This window comes from Opisthocomus hoazin, chromosome Z, assembly GCF_030867145.1.
Source record: "Opisthocomus hoazin isolate bOpiHoa1 chromosome Z, bOpiHoa1.hap1, whole genome shotgun sequence".
Lineage (NCBI taxonomy): Eukaryota > Metazoa > Chordata > Aves > Opisthocomiformes > Opisthocomidae > Opisthocomus > Opisthocomus hoazin.
Genome location: NC_134454.1, coordinates 8281201 through 8298124, shown reverse-complemented (window position 1 = coordinate 8298124; position 16924 = coordinate 8281201). Strand labels below are relative to the sequence as shown.

Here is a 16924-nt window from a genome sequence, read left to right as displayed (position 1 = left end):
AGTAATATCCAGTGAAGGGAGAAGAGGCAGTGGGCACAAACCAAAATAAAAGACATTCCATTTAACCACAAGAAGAAAAAATATTTCTGCTGTGAGGGTGATCAAACACTGGAACAAATTGTCCAGAGATGAGGTGTAGTCTCCATCCCTGGAGATACTGAAAATCAACCAGAAGTAGCCCTGAGCAACCTGCTGTACCTGACTGCTAAAAGTGCCCACCAGCCTCAGTGACAGTGGTTCCGTTACCCTCATGGACTGCATGCTTTCTTTTAGTTTCCAGGTGCCCAAACTCTTCCATGTTAAGAGACTTAGCTATTCTGTCCTGACTGCCAACCTGCATAACAAGGACAATACTTGTTTATTTTATTAAAATTAAAGGGAAAGGGCAAAAATTCTAGTTAATACAATCTTTATCCAAATCTGTGAGTGAAATTTTACCATGGAACAAAATTCATATTATGGTTGAACGTTTGCAGAAGTTAATGAAATACCTCCTCAGTGTATAAAACAAGGTGTAGCACACAGAGCTGTACTCTGTCACACAATCAGATACTCTAAGCTGGATAAATTTCGTATAAAGAAATTTCACAATGGAGAAAGTTGAACAGTACATGAAGCAAATTCTGACTTTTCAACATTAGAAGAAAAAGAACCTCTTGTAAATCTGAGGACTGTGGAAAAATCATTCCAGCAGTGGTGAAGAACTTCTAAGGAAGGACAAACGGCAAGGTTTCAGTTAAAATTTAACTAACACGTTTCAATTAACCCAGCCTAAAGAACTTACCCTACTGAAAGTGCAAGTTAGTGTATTTAATTTCATCTTCACTGGGTATGGGCTAATCTTCAGAGAAAATATAACAAGTCCACCACCTGTACCAGTTCTTTCAAAAACTTAGACATCTTCTGTAACATCTCTTACATGAGCATCTACAAGGACTGGTTTTCTCTGTTGAGGAAGCACTTCAGCATGATGCACACCCGATTTTCAGCACTTGCAGACTTGCCAGTATTTTATCTTAGAGCTTGTTTATACATGCGCCTTCCTCCAAGCACCACCCAATCTGTCATAAACAATGGAAATAAGATGAAAGTCAGTCTGTTTTCATCTACACAGTTTGCCATCTTAATTTAAATCCCTCCACGGAGGGAAATCTTAAACAATCAGTGAAAATGGGAACATCTGGGTTCTGGTCAGCTTTGAATTTGCTCCCATAGCTTCTCCAGAAACTGCGCTTCTAAGCTCAAGTATCTCCCTAGTGGTTGAAAAAGGTGACATGAGCCATTTGAAAGATGTATCAGCATCTCTGAATGGATCACTTCTATATTTTTACTTATAAATAATGTAACTGCAGCTGTAAAAATCCTGGTTAGCCATGTAGCTCCAAGTAAGTCTGAGGATTATTACCACCGGTAAGTCATGGCATAGGTACCCCATTTTTTAAAGTAGTTTCTGCCTCATTAGGTTGCTTCTCTGGAAATGAGAAATTTGCTTCAAATGCATTGCTCTGAATTGCAGGGGGAAGAATCTATCAACCACAAGGTGCCTTGCTGCTGAACTCAGCCAAAAAACTGTTAATAACTCCAGCAGATGTTTCTGCTCTTTAGGCAACAGGACTCCCTTCCTACCACTGCTCTCTTTTTCAAAAGCAGACACCAATAAGACTGAATTCCAGCCTCCTCCACAGCTACCACTAAAGTAAAATCCAATGTTAGCCAGCCAGTGGCAATAAAACTTCTGTGAACAAAGTCAGTGTGAGAGCAAAACTTGGACATTTGCTCTGGTGAGCACTGTTAATGTAGCCAAGAAAACTCTCCTTGTGAGAAAGATTGTACAATTAGGCCCCTTATTTCCATGACTGACTCTGCACTTTTAAAATGTTGTCCTTGATAATCAGTATTAAGAAGCTGGCCTTACTTGTTTATTTAGGCAGGCACTGTCTATTGTTGAGCACGTGGTCGCTCATTCAACAACTGTCTCACAAGAGAGCTGTCCCTTTTAGATTCTTAGCACAAGACTGCTCCCTTCCTTTTATTTCCAGATGTTTTGTCATGCTCTGGCCTTCAGGGTTCTGCAGGATTGGGAATATATTTTATAAACACTAGCACAGCTCTGTGCTGTATTAAGCAAGCCTTGGCACTGAAGCGCTCAGACACTTACTGTCAGCATCTTCGTACTGTTATGAACCTGAAATCTTAAACTAAATGTCTGTTCTATGCTTTTTCGCATGAGAAGAAAAAATTCTGAAAGAAAGATCTCTTTGTTTCCTTCTTCTTGGAGTACGGAGCTTAATAGATGTTCTTAAACGAAGACGTAGTGGTCAAACAAATACAGGTGTCCACATATTCATGGAAAAAATATATTGCATACTTCATATCCATCAACACGTAAGCAGGGTCTGGATATTTCAAGAAGGGCAAAATGAAAGACTGATCCATGACTCAGTATGCATTCTGCTGTTATTTAATTAAAAAATAACAATGGTCTGGGCTTAGTAGAACACCATCACTCACCAACTGTACTACTTTGACACAAAAGTACTTATCTTATAATATCCTATCAGAGGTAAGAATGGGTAGGTTTTTTTGGATTCTCTTTCACACTCATTTTCAAATGTATGATTGCCAGACTAAATAAGGTCCATGAATCTGTCAGAAAATATACGAATCCACAGAAGAGTACTTCTGGTGGTTGAAACTATGGGACTAGTAATTTCAGTTTCATAAAATGACTTTGTTGTCTTTTTTCAGAGATTTCTGCTAAGTAACTTGTTTTCAGATGGTTCTCAATGTCATTAATACTCAAAGTCTCGTGCAAATCAGTGTTCTCTGCTGTAGTCATACCAGGATACATTTATAATCACAGAGTTTAAAAAGAAAGAAATAGAAAAAGGTATAAAGCTAGAAAAACTTCCTTTTCTTATGCAATGCCAGGTGTATCAGAACAAGCTAAATGAAATATTGAATCAAAAACTATTGGTTTAGGCATATTCACTTCTCCCCTTCATTCACAATGCTTAAGAAAATGTTATGGGAAAAGTACTAAGAAACCACTGAGATTAGGGAAAAACAGCATAGATCACATTCTGATTATATTTAGAGGTGTAGTTATATCTGGAAGCTGAAAAGTCTTTTTCTTCTAAAAACATCTTCAAGCTTTAAGCAACACAAAACACAGTATCTTATAATTTCTTTTACAAGAGTGCAAATCCAACTTTTGAAGAAAATGGAATTACAATTTCCGGACAAAATGTGAACCTGTTACAGGCAAACCACGTACACCAGCTGTGAAGCATTACAGTTATTTACATTAAAGGACTACTTTCAAGTCATTGTGGGAAAACTGCAGTAGCCTTATTTGATCAATACACTACCTTACACCATTTCAATGATACACAGAATATGCTGGACCACCAAAAACCTAAAGCAGTCTGAAGGGATAACTTCTGCCTGCTACCAAACCTGACATAAGGTGAAGAAACCAGAAATACAGAAGGATTCGTAGCTCAGCTATGAATATTTAATATAAAAGTCCAGTTCCTGGAGAATTCAAAAAGCCATATGAGCACCTGCCATATACTGGAAGCATCTTTGACTTTCTGCTTGCATTTAAAGCATGCCTTGCTGTTTTTCTTATTTCAAACCACGGTGAAGATTAAAACAGACAGATTTCAGCACTTGTTTTAAACTATTTCCAGTATTTGCAGCACATTACCTAAGAATGTCTGAACTACAGGAATTAACAGGAATGGCTAAGTGACTGGACTGAAGAACTATCAATGAATCAAATCATTGTAACATGCCGGAAGGAATAAAGTACCTTTAGAATTGATTATTTTATGCTAATACTGTTATTAACATCACATCAAGAGTGGCATCATTTCGCATGTAATGCTACCTAAGTGCAGTTCCTAGATTGCATAGCATCTAGGTAACTTCAAAGAATATTGTGCTTTGATTCAAGCTACACAGAGACTGCTTTTTACACACACTTGATTTATAAAAGAATGAGAAACAAGCAGCTATTCCATAACTTTACCAAGAAATCACGGGAATTTTCCCAAGCAATTTCCCATGCCTTGTCTGACTACAGTTTGTAAGCTAGCACAAAGAATGTTCTTGCTTGGGAAGGGGATCATGTCTTTCCTGTCACTTCTATGAGCTAGAAGGATAGGTCTGAAGTATCAATTTCTTTGCTCTTATTCTTAGAGAAACTGTGAGAGAATACTGTACAAGCAGATGAATAAAAGGAGAATACTATGAACAACTAAACTACTCTTTTGGAGAACAGCAGGCACTGCTGTCAGAAAAATACTTGTTTAGTGCTAAATTCCATTTTTTCTAGCAGGTCAAATGCAATCTTAGCCTCAGAGAAAAACTTTTTTGATGCTTTTCTGATAGACATACTTCACATTCAAAGGATATCATTATTCATTTCAGAATGCAGTGCAGAAACGTTTTTGTTAGGGATTTCAGGGTCTCTTCTCTTTACTGTGTATGATGCAAAGAACTTCTCTGCATGTATTTTGTAATGTGCAATTTACTAATCTGCCACAGATTACAGCAGCCCCACCTCTACGATGTCAGTGGTAGCATGACCCCTGCTCTCATTCATGTCAAAGGTGTAAACTCATTTCCTAACAGCTCCTTATACATCCTTGTTATTCCTGGCTGCAATCTGCATATCAGGGGAATCTTCTCAAATGAGCAGCATATAAAAGTGACATTAATAAGAGACTGAAGAGCATATCTCAAAGTACTCGTCTGAAAACAGACCATTTAAGAATTATGGCCCTATGTTATTAATACACACCTTCTTTAAGCATTCCTTTATATTAACAAATGCTGGCAATTTATGGGTGAAACTGTACACTTAGCTTTGAAAGATGATTATTTTTATTTGGAATCAGCTGAAGAGAAATCTGGTTTGGGCAGACTCAGTGCAGAACGGGTTTCACCTCCAAGCTAGCAGCTGTGGGGTCTGAAAGACAGGAGAGGATGAACTGCTGAGATGGAAGCAAGAAGCTGTGCTGCAGATGATCATCCCGTGACACATTCTCCCTGCAAAACAGAGAACACTCTCTTGGTAATGAATAGAATTTTTGTTTAAGACATGATAAAGAAAAGCCAATCAAGCTTGAAGGGAAGGAACCTTTATAATCACATCCTCGGTTTCACCCATATTCCCTAGTAGGCATACAACAAATAGCACATCCCTCTTCCAAGGAGGATCGCTGTGGGGAACATGCTCATCAGTGGACCAGTAGAGAAGCTGTCTTGGTAAGAAGTTGACTGCCTGCATGTATGTCTGTGCTGGTTTCGCCTGGGACAGTTAATCTTCCTCCTAGTAGCTGCTGTGTTTTAGATTTAGTAGGAGAAGAATGTTGGTAATAGTGATGTTTTCAGCTGTTGCTAAGAAATCAAGGACTTTTTCCAGCTTCCCATATTCAGCTAATGAGCAGGCATGCAGGAGCTGGCAGGAAGCACAGCCAGAGAGACAGCCAAGCTGGCCAATAGAAATATTCCATGCCATGGACGTCATGCTCAGTTTATAAATGGAGGTTGGCCAGGGGGCAGAAATCCTCTTTCCCGGGAGTTTCAACTATCATCTCTTGTCCAGGAGTTCAAACTTTTTTGCGAGTTTAGTCTTTTTTCTGTGAGTTTGGTGAGTTCTGTGAAATTCGTGAGTTTGGCAAAATCCATGAAATTTGTGAGCTCCAGGAAACCCACAGGTTCTGCAGTCACTGCCTGGGTACTGGCCATGCAATTGGTTGTCAGGCAGTGATAAAAATGGTATTGTGCATACCTTGTTTTGCATATTCATTATTACTATTTCCTTTGCTGTCTTATTAAACTGTCTTTGTCTCAACCCACAAGTTTTATTTATGCCCATTCTCTGCCCCATCCCACTGCATGGGGAGGAGTGAGTGAGCGGCTGCATGGTCCTACCTGCCAGCTGCCGGGTTAAACCACGACAACAGCACACTGGAGTTTATACTAGCAGCTCAGTGCAAATTTCTGTCCCTAATGGTTGTACTTGAATGAGCTATTACACAAGTTGTGCTAGGAAGATGGAGTGTAACTCAGCTCCAGCTACTGTAAAAGGAAACAAAATTTATTTCTCCTGAAGAAACATAGTACAGTAGCAAAAAGCAAAGTACAATTATATTTTTTCCCAAAATGACAGCATTAAGATATTTTGTAAACTTACTACAGCAAGACATCTCACATTCTAAAATTTCTTCAGCTTCAGAACTGTTGCAAAACTCTACAGTTATTTTGTAAACTTCTAGATAAATATTTGCTGAATAACATGATTTGACTTCCATTACAGAGAACTAAATCACCCTGTGAATTCCCTTAATGACTTTTCTTAATAGGTATCCATCCCTACTGAAGATTCTTCATTTTAGGAGAGAATGAACTCATTCAGCAGTATTAAAAACTGGGGTCTCTATGCTACTCGGAGAGTTACACACTATATATTCATATGAGTTATTAAAATGCTCAGTCAGCTAAGTTAATTTTCTAATCATACACCTGCTTCATTTAGGCTCCAAGCTGAAAATCTGTAAACATGAGGAGTGTTATATAGAGCAAGCAATCCTACCGAAATCACAAGGACTGTCCTGCATGAGCATCAGTTCTACATGGGCTCAAACCTGAGGCCATAAGACTGCTCCCACTTGCAAATTTGGCTGCTTGGTGTAGTCTAGGAAAACAGAATTCAAACTGCAACAGAAATATCTGGAAATGAGAATTTCAAAGATCTTTTAAATGTAAGATGTTGACTTCAGATGACAGTTTTGTTTCTCAGGGCAGGGGTAGTTCTATGATTTTAATATGCAGTACCTGTTTTCGTTATGTCTAAGACTGTCACTAATTGGAAGCAGAATTTGCTTTTTTTGTGGCAGATTATTTTTCAACCTTGATAAAGTTTGTCAGCTTCAGGCCAAAGATAAAATCCTTTAAATTCACACATTAAAAAAATTTCAGCAAAAACTATTCTACTTTCTAATGCAACGGTCAGAAAAAGAACACAACACATCTTGTCGCTAGATCAGGCCTCCAAGTATCAGCACAAAAATAGGAGACAATGCCTCCTTTCCCTCAGTTCAGTGGGACTTCTCAGACACAGCACTTCTGAAAATCAGACTGCTATTCAAATCATGGTCAAAGAATTCTAAAGCCTTATTCTAGAGAATGATGTTCTCTTTAGTCAAAGGTAGTAACTGATTTATTTTTTAATACTGAATCATGTTAGCCCTAGCTGTATCTAGGCACATGAAACTGGCTATTGACTCTGCGTTAGTTTTATGACTGTAGGTCAACCTACCCAAAAAATGTTGCTAGAGCAAATGCTTGTAAAACAAGAGAAATTCACATGGAGTCATCATAAGCAAATAATTCATTAAAACTAACTTTTTTAGCTTGAAGAATACTTGGAAGCAAATGAGGGGTTCTTCATGCATACTTCTCGTTCTTCATTTTAAAAGATGAAAAACTACTTTCAGAACAAATAGTCTAGTGAACTAACTAAAAAAATCCTTGTACCAAAGATAACATTTATTTTCATGTATTTTGTCTTGCCAATAGAGTTCTGACACACGAACATTTTCAAGAGAAAATATTTCAGGAAAGTCAGTTTTTTGTGGGTTTGATGGATTTTTTTGAGGAGAATGTATTCTAAAGTGTAGCTGAAGCTTTGAACACTAATAATAAAAAGAAGCTTGTTTGTATTCACCTAGAGTACCAGCAAATTAAGCAACCTTGGAAACGTGCAGAACATTACCAGAAAGTAGATCTTAAGTATACTGAAGTTTGTTACTATATGATTTCAGCTGAAACATGAGGAGATTTAAACCTTTTCCTCTTCATTAGATCTGTGCGTGTTGCTCTTCAGATGGATCTGGAGCCGAGAATGCCTCCACTAAAATTCACTGCTAGAGCTGCTGTAACAGACAAGACAACCTCTTGGAAAGAATTTAATTATGTTGTGCTCTTGGCTGAGTAAGACGCATTACAAGCATTAAAGCAGAGTAGTCACTAAGATTACAGCTGAGACATGATTGACTATCCTCTCTTTGCCACCTCTGCTTGTCTGTCACCTTTCCCTCTGACCTGCTGCTATTCTTTCCCCAGCACTCTGCAGACCACGTTCTCATTGGTGACATCAGTGATGCTGAGATCAGAAATTGGCTCCTTGCCTCTATTTTTCCCTTGCCTTCCCTCTAATTTGCCTTTCCCTGTGCTTCTCTTCAAACACTCCTTGCTGCAGCCCCCAGTGCTTTGCAGGTATCCTTGACTACAGCTCACATTCCCCAATCTCTGGCCAGCTGGAGCAGGTCCCTGGTATGATATAATCCAGATCAAAGGCAGGTGGCCAATCAGCAAACGAGCAACTTGTTGGCACATAACAGAAGTGACTCAGCCACTATTTGGTCCCCTCTTTTCAGTCTTAAATTCGGCTAAAAAATAGTTGTGGCTAGTGGATCTTGAAGACAGTGGATTGCAAGTCATGGTGAGCTGTACCAATTAAAAACAAAAATGGCTCTTCTGGAACCACAGGTAGTCACAGACTCACCCAATCAGCAATCCAGCTGCAAGGCAAAACCAGCATAGCCCGATACCACAGCGGATTTGTAATGTGCTTTTTGGAGACAGTACCAAAATAGCTTTGTAATGCAAAAAACTATGAGCAGATGGGCAGCAGAATTTCTACGGGATTGGAAAGAAAAATGCAAAGTATCTTAACAAACCTTTAAAGATATTAAATGCATAATACTGTAACCATAGCATGACGTTTGTACTCTATATACATATAACCCATCTGGAGTAGGTTCTAGACACAAACAAAGCAACTATATGCATGGCATTTTGAACACGTTTACAAAGCCCTGCTTATATTTGAAATCAAAGTACATCCTTCTACAAACATTTCCACCCCATGAAGTTACTCAGCAAGTTGTTAAAAGGATAAAACAAGTCACTATTTATTTTCACTATCTATTCTTGGAAAGCTTGTTTTTAAAAGAATTTTTGACTAAATGGAAACCAAATTTAAACCCACAAGTTTTTAAACCTACCTGTCATAATTCTTATTTCACAGAATGCCTCCAAAATATCCCTTTTTTTCCTACCAAGTAATTTATGCAATTTATTGAGCTGCAAAGGGAAATTCACCATGTCAGCAAAGACCCAACATTTCTACCAGTTATATCACTGCATAGAGTTGACCTCTGTGTGCTGTCCATGTCTCTGCCTCTAGCTTATTCTTTCTTTCAGGCAAATTGCATGTTGTCTTTGTGCTTTCAAAGTGGGGACTGCCTATCTTGTGAGACTTTGGGTGCTTGGCCAAAATACATTTGCAACACAAGAATAGTACTCTCCACAGTATGCTTGCAGACATAAGGAAACACTGGGGAAGAAAACTCACCACTGTGGCATGCTGAGACAGAAATTCTACCATCCTGTGTCAACATGGCTCCATATGCCAGGAGTACATAATAAGGCAGACAGTGTTAGAGATCTGAACAGGAGTGTTGGTACGGTTTACTAACTCTGTGTAGCATCCAATGCAAATTAATGCTGCTTTCTTTAACCCAAGGTACCAAAGGACTAAAGCAGTATTTTTCAGGAAGAGAAAAATGTTGTAGCTATGTGCAGTATAGTTCCAGAATGCTTTGGCAGCAATTCACTTGCTGTAAGTTAAAAACTAAAGAATTTCCAAAGAGGGACAAACCCAGATCACACACGTACTTTCAGAAATAAAGTATGAAAGGTTCCACCCTTTACATTTCCGGTTCCATCTGCACTATTATCTTTGCCAATTCTTGAAATCAGTGCTTTGTTCTTCCAGAGCACCTCTGTCAAAGCCTGGTCATTAGGCACAAAACCCAACATAGCTACAGACTTCCATTCCTGACTGTTTGATCTGTGGGTTGTACGTGTCATCTCTTGTCAGCCTTATGGGAACTATCACAGTCCTTTTCACAACAGATTTTCTACTCACCAATGCTTGCTAATAGCCAGAATGTTTATTGACTAAAATTACCCAACAATGTAAAAGAAACAATCTACCTACATGTTGAATAACCCTGTCCAGAAAATGGCACTTTTGCAATGACTGAAATTTGAGATCTTCTCTGAAGGCTGACTTCCTTACTCCTCAGTTCAGCAGAAACCTCGCCACAATCGCAGCAGTGTTAAGGTACTTGTTCCTTAAATTAGTTACCACTGCTTTAACCATAACAGAAAATAACAACGTGCACATCAGCCAAGGTAGCATGTTAAGAGGGTTACTTGTTCACAATCTCTAAGCAGTTTACTTTATCCTTGAGATCATCCTCTAACCAACTACAATCATAGCTGCTTCTATATGAAGTCGCTTACGCAGGATATTCCAAAAACACCTATCAGATTAAATAATGCAGAGAAATTAGTTTTGAAGTTCTACACCAGGTACCTGCAAAAGCTGTAGCAGCCATGAGGAGACAAAAGAGCTGGTTCAGTCAAACGCGTTTCCCACTAGCTGCCAGGAAGCTCCATGTCACGTTCCTTGCCCTGAATTTCTTCCTACCGATTAGTTTTAACTCTGCTTGTTTCTCATTCCCATTATGGCCTCTCTCTTATTCTTATGTCCTCTTGTGCTTCCTCTGATTCTCAATGCCTTTTCTCTGCTCCTCCTTCAAATAAAAAAGTCCTTTTTTCTTCCAGGAAGGCTACACGTACCAGCTAGAAACACAGAAGTAAGCTAACAGGTTTCATGAACATCTGCACATTTTAAGGCAGGTTTAAAAAAAAAAACAAACCCAAAAAACCCATACAAAAAAAAAAAACCCCAAAACCACACAGGAATCAGGTACAGGAAAGAGAATGGGTATTTAGAAGGATGTGTTAGGATCCTTCTTTCTTCAGAATGGCCAAAATTTTGCTTGTTTGGTGGGTGACAGGACAGGGAGCAGTGAATAGCTGTGGAAGCTGATAATAGAGCCTCAACTCTAGATTGGGCAGCGTAATACAGCACCAAACCCCATGAATCTTACTAGAGAACCGACTACATAGAAGTGAGATCCACTGTCTCCTGTGTATTTGGGTTCTTCCTCAAGAGTTTTTGGTAACAACTTTACTGTCAAGTTGCCCAAGGGCTGAAATCAGATCTTGCTGCTATTGCCCTTACTCATGCATGTGGTCCAATCCCTTTCTTCCAAAATTCTTCATGTGGTAAAAAACAGAGGTTTACAGGCCTGCTGTGCGGGCCAACTTGCCAGGCAACACGAATAGCTAGAAGTCTGTCCAACCAGTCAATCGTTTTTCAAGTGGGCAATTTCTATTTAACTTTTGGGATGGTTTCAGAATCTAAGACTAGCTTTTGGCCCAGGCAAAGCAGGCAGCAACTCAGAACAGCAGACTACCCCCTTTGGCTGGGCTAAACCAGCTATCATCAGTTGCTTCAGCAGCATGTACAAACTGAAGAGTCAGTTTTACTTCCGACTTCCATAACCTTGGCTTCTGAGGAAAATGTTGAGGGATGCAAGGCAAGAGCAGAAACAAACATGAGCAACAAAAGTAGCAAGTCCTTTTCTTCTCCTGGCTCTCCTACAAAATGACAGAACTAGCAACCTCAGTCCCTTCTCAAGCAGCCTAATAGGCAGGAGAGTAGCTGGCTGCAGTGGGAGGGGTGTGGGAAGAAGAGCTGAAGGACAGAAAAGAGGCATACCTCTAATCATTACTTCAGTTTTTCCTCTTGCAAGAACTTTTGTCACTCCTTCCCAAACAAGAGAAGGTTATGATCATGAATCCCAATTCATTAATTAACAATAATGTACCAATTTTTTCTAACTACAAACAAAATAGCTCAGTTTGTTTACTGTGGTGCAGGACAATGAGTGCTTTGCAAGAGATTTCTACAGATTTCCTTGTCTTTCATAACTGTTTCAAGCCTCTCACAACTGCATCTCTAATTACACTGTCCCTAGCTTGCTTTAGTCATTACATCCCTTACAAGTAGGGCTATTAGCACGTTTTTTATAACTGATTACGTTTGTTTCCTTATGCTTGGGTCTCTCTTGCACACCAGTGCAGTACTGGTTTCCAGTGATCTTTTAAATATGACCTTATTTACTTACTGTGGGGATGGTTGCCTTATTACTCTTCTCTCTCAGACTGCTTGCATCTACCCACTCACAAATTTGTTTGCTTCCTTGCTAATTATTCTTAATGCATCCAGTCTTAGCGGAGGTTCATAAGTTCACCAGCAAAATACAGGTTCTCTGTGCTTTTTGAGAGGCTTCTGACCAAGTTTAATACAATCACTCATCTGTGCTGCTTACCAGTCTGTATACCACGCGTAGTAAGATACACTATTAAATGCTGCTAACACACATGAACTGAAACTTCAGCATACTCTTATACCCAGATGCAATTTTTCATAAAAATCTTCGTGACTTCCACAAGCACCCAGACTGCAAGCTTCCTCTGCCTGATGATTTGTTCACAGTGCTGGGTCCAGTGCAAAGGCAGATGGCAGCCAGGGAGGAAAGGTGCGCAGCCAGAGTTCTCAATGTTATTGTGAGCACATATCAGAATGGATGGAGGCAACACTGAGGTTGGGGATTGTACCCCTGACAACCCTAGAAAAATGCATTCATCCTGCTGAATAGGAGGAAAACTCAAAGGGCAAATAAATAATACAGAAAACTATTAACAAAACTATGGGCATTATTGAGAAAATTATAATGACCTATCTACCCAGTTTCATTCTCCAAGATATTAAGATCAGGCTCTTTAACTAAAGAGTGTAAGTTTACCTAGCTATCAGCTTCCCTGGAGTGGAATCACTTTGCTTTCAAAAGCTTCTACCAGAGATGATCCACTTAAATGCATCCCTTTCTATTTACTGAAATTAGCAAGTGCATTAGAGTTAAATCCCTGCTAGACAAACACCTCTCCAGGTCAAATCCACAATTGTATGATGGTCTGTTTTCCTTGATGCTGTCATCTTTTATCCCAAACAACTGAATTCTGATGTTTTAAACTCACCTTCTTTCTCACAGATTCTAGTACGTTAAGATTCTGTGGCATCTTTCTCCTCGATATCTTACAGTAATACTTACGAAGTACATTCACGTCATTTAAGACCCTTTATGACCCCGACAACTACCTCAAGATAACAAATGATAATTGATTTTTTCCCAGATTTCCCTGCTCTGCCCAGGGAGTGACCTGACATCTAAGGGTCTCTGCTTTATGTTGTTATTGGTCTTAACAGGTCATTCTATACACATTTCATAGAGGAAAAAGTAATCATTAAAGTAATTTCACAGACAAGTCCTAGGGTATTTTTAGGAAGTGGTAAATTGTCAGAAATTAAGGACAGTTGGTTAACTGCATATGTTTTATACAGTCTAGAGGAAGTGAAAGAAAGAAAATAAACTCTGTTTCTTGACAGTTGCTTACAGAAGTGTTTGAAAAGCATTGACATCAGCCTGTTACACAGAGTTTAACTCCACTGAGTTTCTTATCAGAAAAAGGCTGTTTTCACATTGTTGAAAAGCAGTATCCAATTCTGCTCCTTTAGCCACAAAACCATTAAAAACACCCAAGTTTGTAACCCTATTAACTGTTAAAATGTAGCTCTGACAACTCCTTGTCTTAGGAAAGAAAACAAAAAGCAGGAGGCTAGATAAATCTATGTTTGAGATACAGGTAGAGGCTTTCAGACTGATAAAGGCTTTTAAAAGTCCTAAAAATCTAACAGGTGGATCAGAACACAATGTTTGAATGTGATAATGGTCTCCCACACATACTACATTCCACCTGAGCATTAAAGAGTGCTTGGAAAGAGATGCAGGGCTCTGACTCACAAGCAGCCCAGTAAACTGCTGCAGCAGTTGAAGACGTTACTAACACAGCGACTGTTCTGCCTGCTGCCAGCCAGGACAATGGAATGTCCCAGCCACTGCAATCTTTAAGTCTCTTCAGCAGGCTTTATTTTCAGATCAACAAAAAAGAAGGGTGACTTTGTGAAATGGGCAGTAACAGAATCTTTTTTCTCCTTTGGGTCAGGCACCACTACCCTTTAATGTTCTCTTAGAGGAATAATTTTGCCTTTGAAGCTTGCGTGTTTACTAACTTTCCTTTCCTAAGCCTTCAGCATATACATCCAGTTCCATCCTACACCTTCTCAACTGGAATGCTATGTAACTCCAAGGAAGTCGGATCCCCAACTGATCCTCAGCACAAGCTGCTCTTCCCCATCTTTGCAAGAGCGCTGCGTCCTGTTCCACATCCCCAGATATCCACAAAGCCCCATGGCAAAACCCACGGTTTTGGCTCAGAAGCAGTGCCATGTCCACACCTCAGCTATCACAGATTACACTGGAACTGCACAGTCAAGGCTCTGACAGTAAATTTTTAAGAATCTAATAGGCCAATTCCAGGAACATGCTCTTTTCTCCTGGCCCTACATCAAGGGTTCATAACATGGCTGATGGGAGAGGAATCCTACCTATGGGGAGTGTCCTATTGAAATATCTTATATAAATCTATTAGAATTTGTGTCAGAACTCTAATAAGAGTAGCACTATTTGAGCCTAGTGAAACCTAGAAGAGCTTAGTAATTTCTCATAGAAGGTCTCTAGCAAAGTTGGGGAGAATAGTCTTCATTGCTGAGTCTCACAATTTCACCTACTGCCATTTTTTTCTGCATTTATACCTACCTAAGTTTCTGAAATTAATAAACACTAGATTTTCCTAGGTATGAAGACAGTATGTAGCTACAGCTGTTCTGAGAACTTTCTTTGCCCGAGGCTAACTGCCCTTAGCTATCCCAGCTATGTAACTTAATGTCACAGTTTAAAGCAGGGCGTCAATAAACTGAGTGACAGATGCTCTCTGTTAACCCCCACCCACCAACCGGAGGAAAGGAAAAGGAGGAAAAGGGAGAGAGACTTACAAATTGAATATAAACAGTTTTACTAATAACACCAATAATACTAATAATATTAATAAGAGAAATAATATAAAATATACAAACCTGATACTGAGCTTCCCAGTGTTGGGTGCCAGGCGCTGGTGGTCCCAGACTGGCCTCAGCAGTGGGCAGGAACTGGACTCAGGGATGCACAGATTGGAACCTGGATTAGGACTGCAGGTAGAACAACGAGCAGGGTCCTTTTCAGAAGGCGGCCATGGACGAAGATAGCGAGACCCTCGTGATCTCCCAGCTTTAAATCGAGTATGACGTGCATGGCAATATTGGGTCACCTGTCCTGTCTGCCCCTCCCCGCAAGTACAACCCCTTCCGACTCCTCACTTGCGGGACCCCGAAGAGGTCTATAGGTGAACTTGGCTGCTATAGTGATAATTATAAACAGGGGCCTTTTTCTGCATTCCTTTCCTACTGTTAGCTCAGTGTAACTATAAACATTAGGTGCTACCAGCTTTGGAGCAGACAGTGTCTGTAAAACACACAGCCAGCTTCAGAAAAATGCTGTTACTCAGAAGAACTTAGCTGTAAGGAGGATTCACTAAAAGAAAATTGGTTCTGTTTTAACCACGACCAGGACACTTAATATTTGTTGCACAAGACAAAGTGGACAGTAAGTATCATCACTACCCCACCCTGAAGCTTTCAAGCACATCATCATGGCTTGCACAAGTACATGACTTTGGTAGGTTAAAACATGTTGTATTAAAACACTTCATAAGTGTTTTTAAGTTAACATGTACAGGTCACTGAACACGATGGTAAAGGGTGAATAGGCTCTAATTCTCAGACAGATATCAGGCAAAGTCCTGCAACAACAGAAACCTATGCAAGCTAAGGTAGCAAAATTTACGTGTAATACAGTAGGAAACACGTACAAAGGCTGAACAATTTGTCAGAGTTTCTGAAAGAAGCACACAGATCTTTTTAACACAGCAATGCCCCTGACTTACCAAGTACATGTGAATTTAAAATTATTTAAATGAATTATTAATCCCTTGTATGAATTCCTGTTTATGGATGGATGTCCCTTTCTGGATACAGCCGTTTAGCTGGATTAAATGTTGCCTTCACCCATCACCACATTTCTTGTGAAGAATGAAGTTCTCTGTAATATGTTGAAAACACAGCCTATAGCAGCACTACTTTAGCAATATCTGATAGGGTGACTCACACCGTTTACCTTAACAGCTGAAATTAACTGGATTTATCTGACTTTCTCGTATTAGAGAGTGGTCATACGAATATCTGTGTTGGCAGATTGCTGCAAGCAGTCTGACATCTCCTTCTTCCATTGGCATAGCTGAATCTAGTGGTGTCCTGTACACTGTCCCATGGCACATGATTTATTTTGGCTTCAAGACCAATGGACTAAAGTAAACCAGAAGCAAACTATTCTTATACCCTAACCAGGGTCTGAACACTAAATTAGGAAAGGTCTGCATATTGTCTAGCTGAAATCAGCACTCCACACCTTAAACCACGCAGCTTCCTTACCAAGCAGCCGTATTTCATGTTCATGCATCTGATTTAGTGAGGAACAAGTATAAGTAGATGTCCAGAGACCTACCTACCTATGACTGTTAACAATGAGCTCACAAGTGACCGTGAGCAGCACAATCCTAAGGCTGTATCTTGCCATTGTTCTACAGGTTGGATGGCAGCAGAGGTGGCCCAAATTTATCCAGGTGTCTGACAGCCTCTGGAGAAGCTTACACAACCTAGGTCTGCTATTTGCCTTTGGCCTTTCTGATCAAATTGCGTAACTGAGCAGACAGATGTCACTCACCTGGGGAAACTGTGTTATAGTACACATGACAAAACTGCTCTTGCACACTAAAAATATATTTAACAAAATACCAAAACAGTTTTCTCTCAGTTGACCATTCCCCTCGCCATTTTACTGTTTTGTTTTCCCTTATCATCATATCTACTGGG

At 39.7% G+C, this 16924-nt stretch overlaps 1 long non-coding RNA gene across 3 annotated transcripts in view; it reads right to left on the bottom strand.

Annotated features, from left to right (window-relative positions):
• The window catches only part of LOC142358831 (uncharacterized), a 31005-nt gene that overhangs the window by 7858 nt on the left and 6223 nt on the right, over window positions 1–16924 (bottom strand). For 2 of the 3 annotated variants that reach the window (XR_012761894.1, XR_012761896.1), the window contains exons 2-4: window positions 15035–15145; window positions 4811–4978; window positions 785–1061 (exon numbers count right to left, since the gene is read on the bottom strand). This is a non-coding gene — a long non-coding RNA (uncharacterized LOC142358831). The remainder of the gene's footprint in view (window positions 1–784; window positions 1062–4810; window positions 4979–15034; window positions 15146–16924) is intronic. The other variant, XR_012761895.1, reaches the window with a different exon arrangement.